This window comes from Plecotus auritus, assembly GCF_963455305.1.
Source record: "Plecotus auritus genome assembly, chromosome: 5".
Classification (NCBI taxonomy): Eukaryota; Metazoa; Chordata; class Mammalia; order Chiroptera; family Vespertilionidae; genus Plecotus; species Plecotus auritus.
In genome coordinates this window covers 138,152,669-138,165,245 of record NC_137776.1, presented here as the reverse complement: position 1 = coordinate 138,165,245, position 12,577 = coordinate 138,152,669, and positions in this window count along the sequence as shown.

Genomic DNA, 12,577 nt, shown 5'->3' with positions numbered 1-12,577 from the left:
CAGTCTAGGTGATTTTCTAAAAACAGGCTTTCGCAGTTTTGCAGTCTTTGCCAAAGCATGTAAAATGTAAGTTTGGGGGACTTACTAAGAATTCAGAAATTGCTTTCAGATTCCTATGTAGACTTCCATGGGGGTAGAAGTGACTTTAATTATTTTAAGTGTTCAGCATTTCATCTGTCAGTAATAGAGAGGGTACTGAACTAACTTTCATTCTGGCCTGTTAGTCATTTTCTCAGCCAATCAATCTATCTGTCGTTCATGACACAAAGGCAGTATGGTCAAATTTATGTTAAAAATTAACATTAATGTCCAGCTGGTGTGGTTCAGTGGTTGAGCATTGACCTATAAATCAGGAGGTCATGGTTCAACTTTTGATCAGATCACATACCCGGGATGCAGGCTTGATCCCCAGTGTGGGGTATGCAAGAGGAAGCCGATCAATGATTCTCTCTCATCACTGATGTTTCTGTCTCTTTCTATCTCTCTGAAATCAATAAAAATATATTTTAAAAAATTAACATTAATGAAAATAAGAGGGAGGTTTATTTTAAAAATCAGAGGGAAATGTTTTCCTCTATTCAGAGTGACTCATTGTCCTTGATGATAGCCTTTGAGTTCTCTTGTCCACTTATAGCTAAAGAATCAGTTTGGCTGTTGTAATATGACATTCAGGTGGCCACATTAAAAATATTATTATTTTTATTTTATTTCATTTATTTTATTATTTTATTTTATTAATTCCTATTTCTTGCTATATGCTTGCTAAAACCCAGTGAGCTCTTTGGAGTCTTCTGGCCAGTGGCCATCCCTCTGCAGGTGCCCAGGGCTGTGCATCTTAAGATATCAGCATCTATGAATTCTCTGGGGAGTTTACTTCTCTCCCTTTCTCTTTCTCTTATTTTCCTGCTTACCTTCCTTTCTATTCCTCTGTCTTCCCTCAGACACATCTTACCTAAAATGCTCTGCTCTGCCTTTGAATTGAAGAATGGCCTTGATTACAAATGCTCAGACAGGCCCAGCCTCCCAGAAAGAAAATCTGCTGTGGCCTTGGCAGCATGGCAGGTGGCAATTTGAGCTATACAGGGACACTCAGCATCCTCTACAGCTCTTGTCTCTTGATTAGGCCCCAGAGCCAAGGCTTCCAGGAGGAGCCACACTTGTCAGCTGTCAATCAGGAGGCAGTCTGTCCCTCCCAGGCACTGCCCCTGCCACAGGAGGGTGACCAGACTGTAAAAATGAAATAGACTTCAGTGGGATGCCAGAAATTCATTTTCTCCCTCGAATGCTTTCATCTCACTCATTTCACTGTGTTTACAGGCCCACGGGTTTCCTAAGGGCAGCCACGATTTAGATTTACAGCTCCCCAGGCAGTCTGATTCTGAGGAAAAGTTACAACACCTGTAATGTATTACTGTTTCCTGGAGGAGCAAAGAATGTCAGGGGCTGCAGAGGTTGGCTGCCCCAATAACTGCAGGCTCTCTCTGAATTGCAGCACTGAAATATGCAGGCTGGGCTGGACAACCCTTAGCCTCTCTCATGACCTACCTGCACATAAACACAGAACACATTCCAGTTCTTAGAGATTTGGTAGTGGTGATAGTGATAGTAATTTCAATGTGTCATTATAAGAGGCTCTGCAAAGCAGAAGTCCAGGCAGCCACTTCCCATACAGTGGACAGGGCAGAGAGTTCAGATATAAGGCCCAGAAATTAGACTGGATTTGGGGGAGGGAAACATACAACATTCTGGCTGGGGTGGAGGGAGGGGTTATAGTTGGCGAAAACAGAGGCTCCCTATCAAGGCTTGTCTCTCTTGCTGATTAGTTTCAGTTACAATTTGGTGCATCTTTGCTAAGAGAAGTAGGACCAGCATTAAGGTGAGTCCCAAGGGAAGTTGTCAAATGCGTGAGGGCAAGGTGATTAATCCCTGCCTTGAAAGGTGCAGACTCTGACTCTGGGAATTTAGCTTCCTTGAGGGTCTAAATGCTGCCACTCAGCTAGGTACTCACTTAGGGAGCAAAACCTGTAACAAGTCACTTTCTGAAGCTGAAGGAGGTGGTGGGTATTTGAAATGTTGACCTAGGTCTGTTCTCCAGCTCGCCTCTAGCATGGGCCCTGGAACATGGAGATACACAGGCTCCATTGTCCTTCCTTGAAGTGCCCTGTCTTGTTCTCAAAGGTCCTCTCTGAGTTCCATTCACTACTCCTAGCATGTATACATTGCTCGGCGTCCCTCTGGGTGTACACTCATTTGCTTCTGCACCTCCCCCTTCTCATTCTGCTCTGCTATCTAGTATCTGGTAGGGGTCATTGTCTCTCTCTGTGAGCTTCTCAGGTTGGTGTGTGTGAGGACCAAATGAATAAAGGTTGAACCGCCAAGTAGAAATCCACACTTATGACTATTTAATTAAATGTGGCTTATTAATAAAAACATTCTTGTACCATTTGGAAACTGTGTCCTCCAGAACCCAGTGATAATCTCACAACCTGAAAGAACATGATGGGCTCTACTAATAGTGTTTATCCTGCCCCTCCCCTGATGCCAGTATTTAGGGGCTGCCTACAGGTCTAAGGCACTCTGTATAGGACTTCTGACAAGCCAGCTGTCTAATCACTTCTTAATCCTCACTGTTGATTTTCCTTCCCCATGCACATGTTGCTTGGGATTTATGTGATTTTTATGCACCATGTTCTACTGTACCCAGATCCCATCTTGCCTGACCCTGTTCTCCAAGAAGTACACAGGCCTGCATCTTGTGACAAGAACAAACCCAGAGCAAAAGAGAAATTAAGAAAGTAATGCTTAGTTCAGCTTTTGAATTTTAGTCTTCCATACATAAGATGCTACTGCTATGGTAGCATGGCTTGGGACATATATAGCAGAATTTCTTGCTGTTCCTATATTAAAAATGTGTTCTCAGAAACAGCTGGTGTGTTACAAATGCAACTGGGTGCCTTAAGAAGTGGGATGATTGGAATCCCACTCCTAAGCACACAGGCTGTCGATATTTGAGAGCTGGTAAATGACATGGCAGGAAGGCGTGCAATGAGGACTGGAGGTTGCTGAGCATGAGAGTCAAGCTCCCGGCATCTGATGGCTTTGTGAACCTGTCTTTTACCTAACCATGACTGTGGAGGACTTTTCTGAGAAGTAATTAGTTTATATTTGTAAATCAATCCTCATATCTCTGTAGTAAGATGTTGGCTGAGAAGAATGCTTTATGATAGTCTTTATGGACAAACAGGGATGGCATATAGGTGGCAGTGAGCAGTTATTGTTTATTTCTTCTGTGATAAAAATGTTCAAATTCATATGGGAGGACTTTTTGTTCAGTTAGCTATTAGGAAAATGTCACAGTATTAATGAAAATATTAGCCTTAAAGGCTTCACAACCTCTTTTAAAAATAATCACAACTGCCCAGCCGGTGTGACTCAGTGGTTGAGCATTGACCTATGAACCAGGAGGTCACGGTTCAATTCCAGGTCAGGGTACATGCCCAGGTTGCTGGCTGCATTCCAAGAAGGGGGCATGCAGGAGGCAGCCAATCAATGATTCTCTCTCATCATTGATGTTTCTATCTCTCTCTCCCTCTCCCTTCCTCTCTGAAATCAATAAAAATATATTTTAAAAAAACCACAATTAACATTAATAGAATGATATATAGTTTTAATTCAATTTTATATGTATTTCATTTGATCTTTCAGAAAAGTTAAATGGGAGAGAGAAATATTGCTGTTATGATCCCATCTTAAAGATAGAGAAACTGGGGGGTGGGATGAGGGCATGTAACAGGGAGTAGGGGAGGCTGGGGAAAGGTCAATGGGGAAAAAAAAGGAGATATATGTACTACTATATGTAATACTTTAAACAATAAAATAAAATTTAAAAAAGTAAAAAAAAAAAGATAGAGAAACTGAGATTTTAAAAGGTTAAGTGACTTGCCTAGTTTATCTACCTAAGATGTGATGCTGCATTCATTACCTTTCTGAACTCGCTCCTTCTTCAAACTCTACTTTTGGCTTCTAGGAAAGGATATTCCTCGTTCTTCCGTTTACCATCTTTTATTTTTTCTCAGTTTTATTTCTTGGATATTTATTCCAGTCTTCCTTTACTAGTAAGTGTGGACATTCCAGATCTTCACTTGTCCTTTCTTTTCTCTTCTTTCTTTGATAAACTCTCATTAAAAAAATTCCTCCACCCCCACTGGAAGGAAACCAAAGATTGGTTTGCTCAACATTCATGTCTTCTTCTTCCTTTTTTATCTTCCCCTATAATAAAATCAGGAAAGCTAAAAATTACATTTCCCAGACTCGCTTGCAGCTAGGTTTCAGGGTACAGAATGAGTTCCACCAATTAGAAAATATGTTAGATATTTGTAATGTCTCTATTGAGATATAATTCACATTCCATACAACTCACCCATTTAAAGTGTATAATTCAATGGCTTAATATGAAGCATAGTAACCTCCATCTTGTATAAAACTATGTTTGAATTCTCTGCTATTGTTAGATAGTCCCTTATTCTGTAAACTGTCATTTTTAGACAGTCTCTTATTCTATAAAATAACTGTTTTAGTTTGAATAATAGAAAAAGATAAAAACTTAACTTTCTGACCTTGCAAGCTAGCCATCTAACATAATGAACTAATACTGATAATAATTCCCATATTCTTATGCCAAATGTTTGTTCTTTATGTATCCAAGATTACAAACTGTCTGTAACAATAACTCACACAGAGCTCTTTGTAATATCTGCAAACAAAGAAGCTCAAAAAGTATAAATACGGGGAACTTTCTGTATGTGTTGCTCAGAGATTTGGAAGAGACACCTCCCTCTGGACCATGCACAATAAACGACTCCTAATTAATTGGCTCATTAAGGTGTCTTGTATCTCACTCGTTGATTTACAATACAACAAATATATGTTCACAGAGTTGTACAACCACCACTACAATCAAGAAAAGATGTACTTTTTGAAAGGCAAAAGTGACACGAAAGCCATCTACTCCCCGCTTTTGATTATTATTGCTGGCAAGCACAGTGATAAAAGCGTTGGGTTTCTCTGCAGAAGTTTTGTAGTATCCAGTCACTGACTTTCCTGCATGTCAAGAGGCAGTTGCAGCAGCAGCAGTAGTGGCTCTGATTACTTGATCAAACTTCCTAATTATCGTGATTACAGCTTTCCTAGCATGTTCTTTCTGCAGCATTATTCCTGGAAATCCAGTTTAGAGCTTGCTCCTCCAGTCTTCCTAATGATTTCATGAACACTTAATTCCATGTATTAATTCCTTGTTGAAATGTAGTGAGTGTGATTTGTTTCTTACAGACCAATTTGAGCTCGATTTTTATATCTTTAACTTCTAACTTCTTACTTATCTTCTCTACCTTGAGAAATACTCCATAGTCAGCATGCCCCAAACTGAACTGATTATCCTTATTCATAAGCCTGCTCATTGTTCTAGTTCTCTTACCCAGTGAATGACTATACCCAACAGCTCAATTACCAGGTCAATAACTTTTCCTCCCAACTTCTCTTTTCCTACAATCAGCTAATCAGTCACCAAATTCTGGACTTCACGGTTCCCTATCATTCATCTCAGACCTTCTTTCTCTCTTCAGATTGTTACAAAGAGTACAGTCCTTACACCTAACTGAACCCCCTCCCACTCTCAGATCAGCCCATACAGAGGCCAGAATAATCTATCTAAAGCACCATTCTCATAATGTCATGTTCTTTCTCAGTAGCTCCCCTGGCCTACTGGACAAAATATAAAATTTAAGTTCCTTACCATGATGTACAAGGCCCTTCATGACTTGGCCTCTATCTCTCCATACTCATTTTCTGCTTTTTTTCTTTTCTCATAGTTTATACTTTAGTCACATTAAATTATACACCATGGCCTTTCACACTTTTTTATTATTATTAATCCTCACCAGAGGATATTTTTTCCATTGATTTTCTAGAGAAAGTGGAAGGTGGGGAGGGAGAAGAAGACAGAGAGAAAGAGAGAGAGAAACAATGTGAGAGAGACACATCAATTGGTTGCCTCCCACATGTGCCAAGACCAGGGTCAGGATTGAACCTACAACCCAGGTATGTGCCCTTGACCAGGAATTGAACCCACGACCCTTCTGTGCATGGGCTAACGCTCTAACCATTGAGGAAGACAGGCCAGAGCCACAGTCTTATTTTTGAACATGCTGTTTCTTAACTTAATTTTACTGTTGAATTCTTAGTTATCTTTCAGAACCCTACTTAAGTGTCATCTCCTTGACTATGAAACCTTACTGACCAACTTCCTTAAAAACCCCACCACAACTCAGAATCAATTTCTGCCTCCTCTTTTCCACTCTGGATATTCTAATATTGCCCATATTTCAGGTATTGTGTTCGTCTCACTATCTGGTACTGTTTCTTAAAACTATGTACCCAAAGCACCTAGCACAGAGCCTGGAACACAACAGATACTCAGAATATAATTGAAGAATTTAATTGAACTGGAACTCATTCCCAGATATAGTTATCTTTCCACTAAATGTTTAAGAAAAAGTTAACAAGATAATTTATTGATATCAGTATGTACTTTAGTCTCCCTAGGACTTGAGACAATGTGGCATAATCAAGAAAGCATTCTTCTCTGGAAATTCCATTTCTAGATATATATCCAAAAGATTGAAAATGGGATTTTGAACAGGTATTTTACACCAGTGTTCATAGCAGCATCAGTCACACTAGCCAAAAGGTGAAAATAACACAAATGCCCATCAGCAGATGAATAGATACATTAAAATGCAATATTTATATATAATAGAATATTATTTAGCCTTTTAAAAAAGGAAGGAAATTCTGATACATGCTACAACATGGATGAACCTTGAAGGCATTGTGCTGAGTGAAATCAGCCAGACACAAAAGGACAAATATTGGGTGGTTGTAGTTACATAAGGTACCTAAAGTAGTCAAATTCATAGAAGCAGAAAGTAGAATTGTGGTTACCAGGGGCTAAAGGTAGAGGGGAATGAAGTTATTTTTTAGTGGATACATAATTTCAGTTTGAGATGGTAAAAATGTTCTGGAGATAAAGAGTGATGATAGTTTCACAAAAATGTAAATATATTTAATGCCACTAAACTGTACACTTACCATAGGTAAAATGGTAACTTTTACATTATATATATTTTAGCACAATAAAAAAAGCACTGTTCTGTTTGGGATACATGAGTTCTATTCTCAGTCCTCCATCACACAGCTATATAAAATTAAACTTGATACTCTACTTTCCCAAGCCTCAGTTTCCTCACCTATATAATGAAGCACTGAAGTAAGGCTTGACAGTTCTTTCTACCTATACAATGATTTGCCACATATTGGAAGATCCAGTTCTCTTTTGGTTGAAGGTCCATGTCCAGGACCGTGCTGAGGAAGTTTTATCACATCACAGCCCTGGAGAAACTTTACAGCTTTTCTCCTGCAGGCTCATGGGAGACAGCTAAGCTTCCGCAGAATGGTCCCAGTGATGGTTGACTGTAATGTGATACTTCTTTGTGTCCATGGCATATCAAAATTGGAACAAAATAACTCTCTGGGATTCAATTAACCATTCATTCTTCCATAAATTCATTCAACATCCATTAAGTACTTGCCATGTGTTAAGGACTATACTAAGTGCCAGAGATATAATATCAATAAGACATGCATGGTTCAGCATTCACAGTATAGTGGGAGACACTGGCATGGTAACAAATACTTAAAAGGATTTTGCATTTAAAAAAACAAAATGAGGATATGTACAAAGAACTATGGAATTTGTTTGAGCTAGGTTTGAATAAGAAGGAGTTCATGAAGCAGGAACTGAGTAAGAGTATTCTGATTCTCTTCTTTCTTGATCTACTCCATTCATGTTGCCCCAATATGGAAGCTGGGATGTGAGAATTTAGGAAAGGTTGCCATAACCATGGTAGGATGGCTTCTTTAAATAGCATTTTTAAATGGACATATTCTGATACTTCTCATAGATATACTCTCTTAATATCCTTTAAAGGCCCCCTTAGGCAAAGATAAAATATTACCCACGATCTACTAGTCTTTTAATAGCTTTGCCAATGTTTGCTGTTCCAATGTCAACAGTCATTATATAGCTTTGCTTTCAATGTGGGATTAAACCTCTTTTTTTTTTTTTTTTTTTTGCACTAATCAGAAAAGCAATTGGATAGTTAGTATGCTCTTTAGAATTCCATTGCAAAAGAATGAGGTTCTGCCAGATCATGTCATGGAAGAAGTAAACAGACACAAAAGGTGGGGCGGGGGTGGGGGGAAACTTCTAAAAGGGAAGTGCTGACAGGTTACACTCAGACATGCAGCACCCAAAGGTCACTGACTTGGAGGATGTGCCAAAGTTGGACAGCAGGTCCCAGCATGCAGAGGCTGGAAGGGAACTAATTAATTAAAGGGTATCAAACATGTTGTCAGAGTGCAGACAGCAGAAAATAAAATGGACTTCGCATGATTTAACCAGTAGGGGAAGAGTAAGATCATACTGAACTCATAAAAAATGTTTCAGGAAAAGATAAGTTTCAACATCTTTTAATTCTATCATGGTTAGAAGATAAATTGCTGTTTCAAATTCTAGCTTTAAAAAAAGAGGAACTAAAGACTTCCTAAAAAGAAATAAATAAAGTGTAACATTTATTGATCACTTACAATATGCCAAATACTGAAAGAAGCCTTTGGACAAATAAGTTTACACTTCCAGTTACATTTTATTATATGTAGGGTTGTGTAGTGTCAGCTCTGGTGCCATTTTGTTTATATTCCCTCACTTAATGGAATGAAAGCTCCTTGAAGGCTATTTTTACAGATGAGGAAGCAGGCAACAGACCTAGGTCCTAACTCTAGTTCCATAATATACCACTGTGTTACATGTTTGAAAGTTACTTAACCTCACTGAACCTGGAAGTCCTTGCTCTTCCCACTCTTCCATATGGATACCAGGTAGCAGCCATTACAATATGAATGGCTTTCATGGGAACAACTAAGAAAGTAGTCCAACTGCCTTGCTGGCCTAAGGAGAATGCTGACATGGGCGGGTTTTGCTTCAACCTTTCTTTTTTCCTTTTAAAAGGTTTTCTTCTCAAGGCATGAGCCTTCTCAAGCTCTCTTCTCCCTCCTTTCTTCATGTCAAAGTATAACACTCCCAGGAATGTTTTTTTATGACAACTCAAGAACATATATATTTTACCAAAACACTATGCATTGAACTAGGATCCATGAGCAGTCATTGCCATCTGTTTGGAAATATTGCAATGGAGAGTTCTCCTGCCAGGCTTCTTTTGTTTTATAATACATTTTATTGATTTTTAGAAAGAGAGAAAGGGGGAGAAAAAGAGAGAGAAACATTGATGTAAGAGAGAAACCGATTGGTTGCCTCCTGTACACACCAAATTGGGGGGTCAAACCCACAACCTAGGTGTGTACCGTGAACGAGAATCAAACCTGCATCCTTTTGGTGTATGGGACAGCCCTCCAACCAACTGAGCCACCCAGCCAGGGCTCCTGTCAGGCTTCTTTAAGTGCCCGTTCTTGGCACAGTGTCTCCATTTGTGGCTGCTGCTGGAATACAGGCTCTTAGATTCATATCCTCACCAGATAAGGATGCTCTAGTCCAGCCGTGGGCAAACTACGGCCCGCAGGCCAGATCCGGCCCGTTCGGCTGTTCTATCCAGCCCGCGGAGCCGAAAGAGCGGAGGGTTCTCTTGCTCTCCCCTCCGCTCCTTTACTTTGAATTTATATTAGTTCACACAAACACTCCATCCATGCTTTTGTTCTGGCCCTCCGGTCCAGTTTAAGAACCCATTGTGGCCCTCGAGTAAAAAAGTTTGCCCACTTCTGCTCTAGTCTGTTGCATCCACAGGCAGGTTTCCTCTTCAACACCTTTATACTTACTAGAGGCCTAGTGCAGGAATTCGTGCACCAGTGGGGTCCCTTGGCCTGGCCTGTGGGATTGGGCTGAAACCAGCTCTCCAATATCCCCTGAGGGGTCCCAGATTGCAAGAGGGTGCAGGCCAGACCGAGGAACCCCACTGGTGCACAATCAAGGCTGGGGAGGGACACAGGAGGTTGGCCAGCCGGGGAGGGACTGCAGGAGAGCTCCAGGGCATGTCTGGTCCGTCTCGCTCAGTCCCGATCTGCTGGACCCCAGCAGCAAGCTAACCTACCAGTCAGAATGTCTGCTCCCTGGTGGTCAGTGCACATCATAGCAAGCAGTTGAGCGGCCTTAGCATATTATTAGCATATTATGCTTTGATTGGTTGAATGGACGACCGGACACTTAGCATATTAGGCTTTTGTTATATAAGATGCTCTCTCTGGGCCTAAACATAAGGTTAAAAGCACTGCTCAAGATGGAAAAAATGATGAAAAGAGGAGGAGCAGGTGTTTTCATGTCCACTTCAATGAGACCACTCTCTTAGTCCATTGTCACGTCTTGTGTAGTGGATTGTTGAGATTCCCAGAAGGAAGGACAGAAACCATTACTGGGCTGGGCTCCCATTCCTAATCAAGTCATACTCAGTCATTTCTTATACATGACCCATTGCCAACTGATCTTACAGTTGCAGAAATTAAATAAATAAAATAGTTGTTCCTTACAAAAATATTGGACATCTCTGCTTTTAGAAAAAAACAAGAAAAATATAGAAGTTAGATATTTAGGCTTCAGGAAACTGCTAAAGTGAGTTAAGGGTGTTTGGTAGCCAGGGTATCTCCTCATGCCCTAAAGTCACACTAGCAAGCTGTCAACTACCTCCTTTATCTTGAGGCTCATATTGCTTAGATTTCAATAATAATTTCTTCCTAAAATTATCCTTGCAGGGATGATGCCTGCCTGCCCTCGGGTTTCTATTTACTACATTCTCCCTCAGGATCTTATAAATAGAGGTTTTCATTCTATTTCAGACAATTCTTTTCAAATTTTTGAAAAAGCTGAAAAAAATGAGGCATGGAAATAATAGTCATTGAGCACTAATTTTATACTTGGCCCTTTATATAAATGACTTTATGAAATCCCTCATAAGAATACTCTGTTGTAGATCTTTTTTTTTGCCATTATACAGTTGGATATACTGTATAAGTCCCATACATTGTACTGAACATGTCAAAGGTCTCATAGTTATGCACGTCCAGTGAAGTGAGCCATTCACCTCCCTGTACCATTGTCCCTGACACTTGCAATCCCAGTCCTAGACATTGTTATCTACATAATGTGAGGAGACTGGAACACTTAATAAGTTCTGCCACAATCACCTTGACTCGCAGATTTATTTCTTCTATCCCTGGAAACAATTGCTGATCCAATCCCAACCTACAAAGCAGCTGAGGCCAGAGGGGAACATAGGAGAATCTGTGAATCAGCAGCACAACGTTACAGTACTGGGAGGAACTTGATCCTCTCGGTCTCTTCCCACTTTGGGATAAGGGGCTCTAAAGCCCAGATAGAGACTTTAATGTGTACGGAGTCACACAAGGAACTAAACTCAACTTAGAATCCATATCTTTCGAGCCTTGTGCTTTAAAGCATATCCCCATGAGCATACACAGTGTTTTTTCACCCACAAAGCTCCACAGTTTCCTACTGCTGAGCCTCAGGGTGATAAATTTTGCCTCCAGGGGTATGCTGAGAAAGAACAATTCCACACAACTGCACTGTTTGAAGAAATCAAGTCATTCAGTTAAGGATCCTAAATATTCACAGGCCAGTCAACTCCAATGTAAGATACATCCAGTGCTGAGATCAGAGTTAGCAGTGCATTTCCTAGCACATGACACCTTGCTTGTTTTGATTTATCCATTGTCTAAAAGATGATCCAGAAGGTGGGTGCTACTTCTAAATCACCAGTTTTTTTATTGTAAGCGACAACGTTTGCATTTTTATTATCATGGTCTACTTTTTAATAAGCTTGTACAGGGCCAGTATATCATAACAACATCATTAAAACATTCATCTCTTTTAGTTATAAATTGCCTTGATGGTGCTATGACTACATCTCCTGGAGCACCAGAATTATTCTTAAGATCCAAGCATATCATTGTCACAGCAGAAGGATAACACTGCAGCCCGGCCTGGCTCCCCTTGTCATGGAAAAAGGCAAAGGATATAGGCAACTGTGTGGGATGCCTTTGGTGGGTCTGTCTCCAATGAGTTGTTAGACTTTGGAAAACCCACGCTTAACCTCTCTGTGCCTCTTCTTTATCTATAAAATAAAATCTTTCTTTTCTAGTTTACAGGGTTCCTGTGAAGAGCAAATAATGTGTATGAAAGCATTTTGAAGAGCAGGTTGGGTTTTACAGAAAGCAATTTTCAAGACAAATTTTAGCATGCAGAATGTTTATTGGGGAGTGCTTTGGGATCACACTCTGAAAGAGAAGAGGAGTCAAAATTAGACGGGAATAGATCTAGTAGTTTTACAGGACTAGTAACAGACTCAGCCACCTCCCACAAGAATACCTAGATTGACCTGTCATTAAAGTCTCATCTTGTGCTGACATGGTCAGGCCTTTATAGCTGGCATCAATTAGT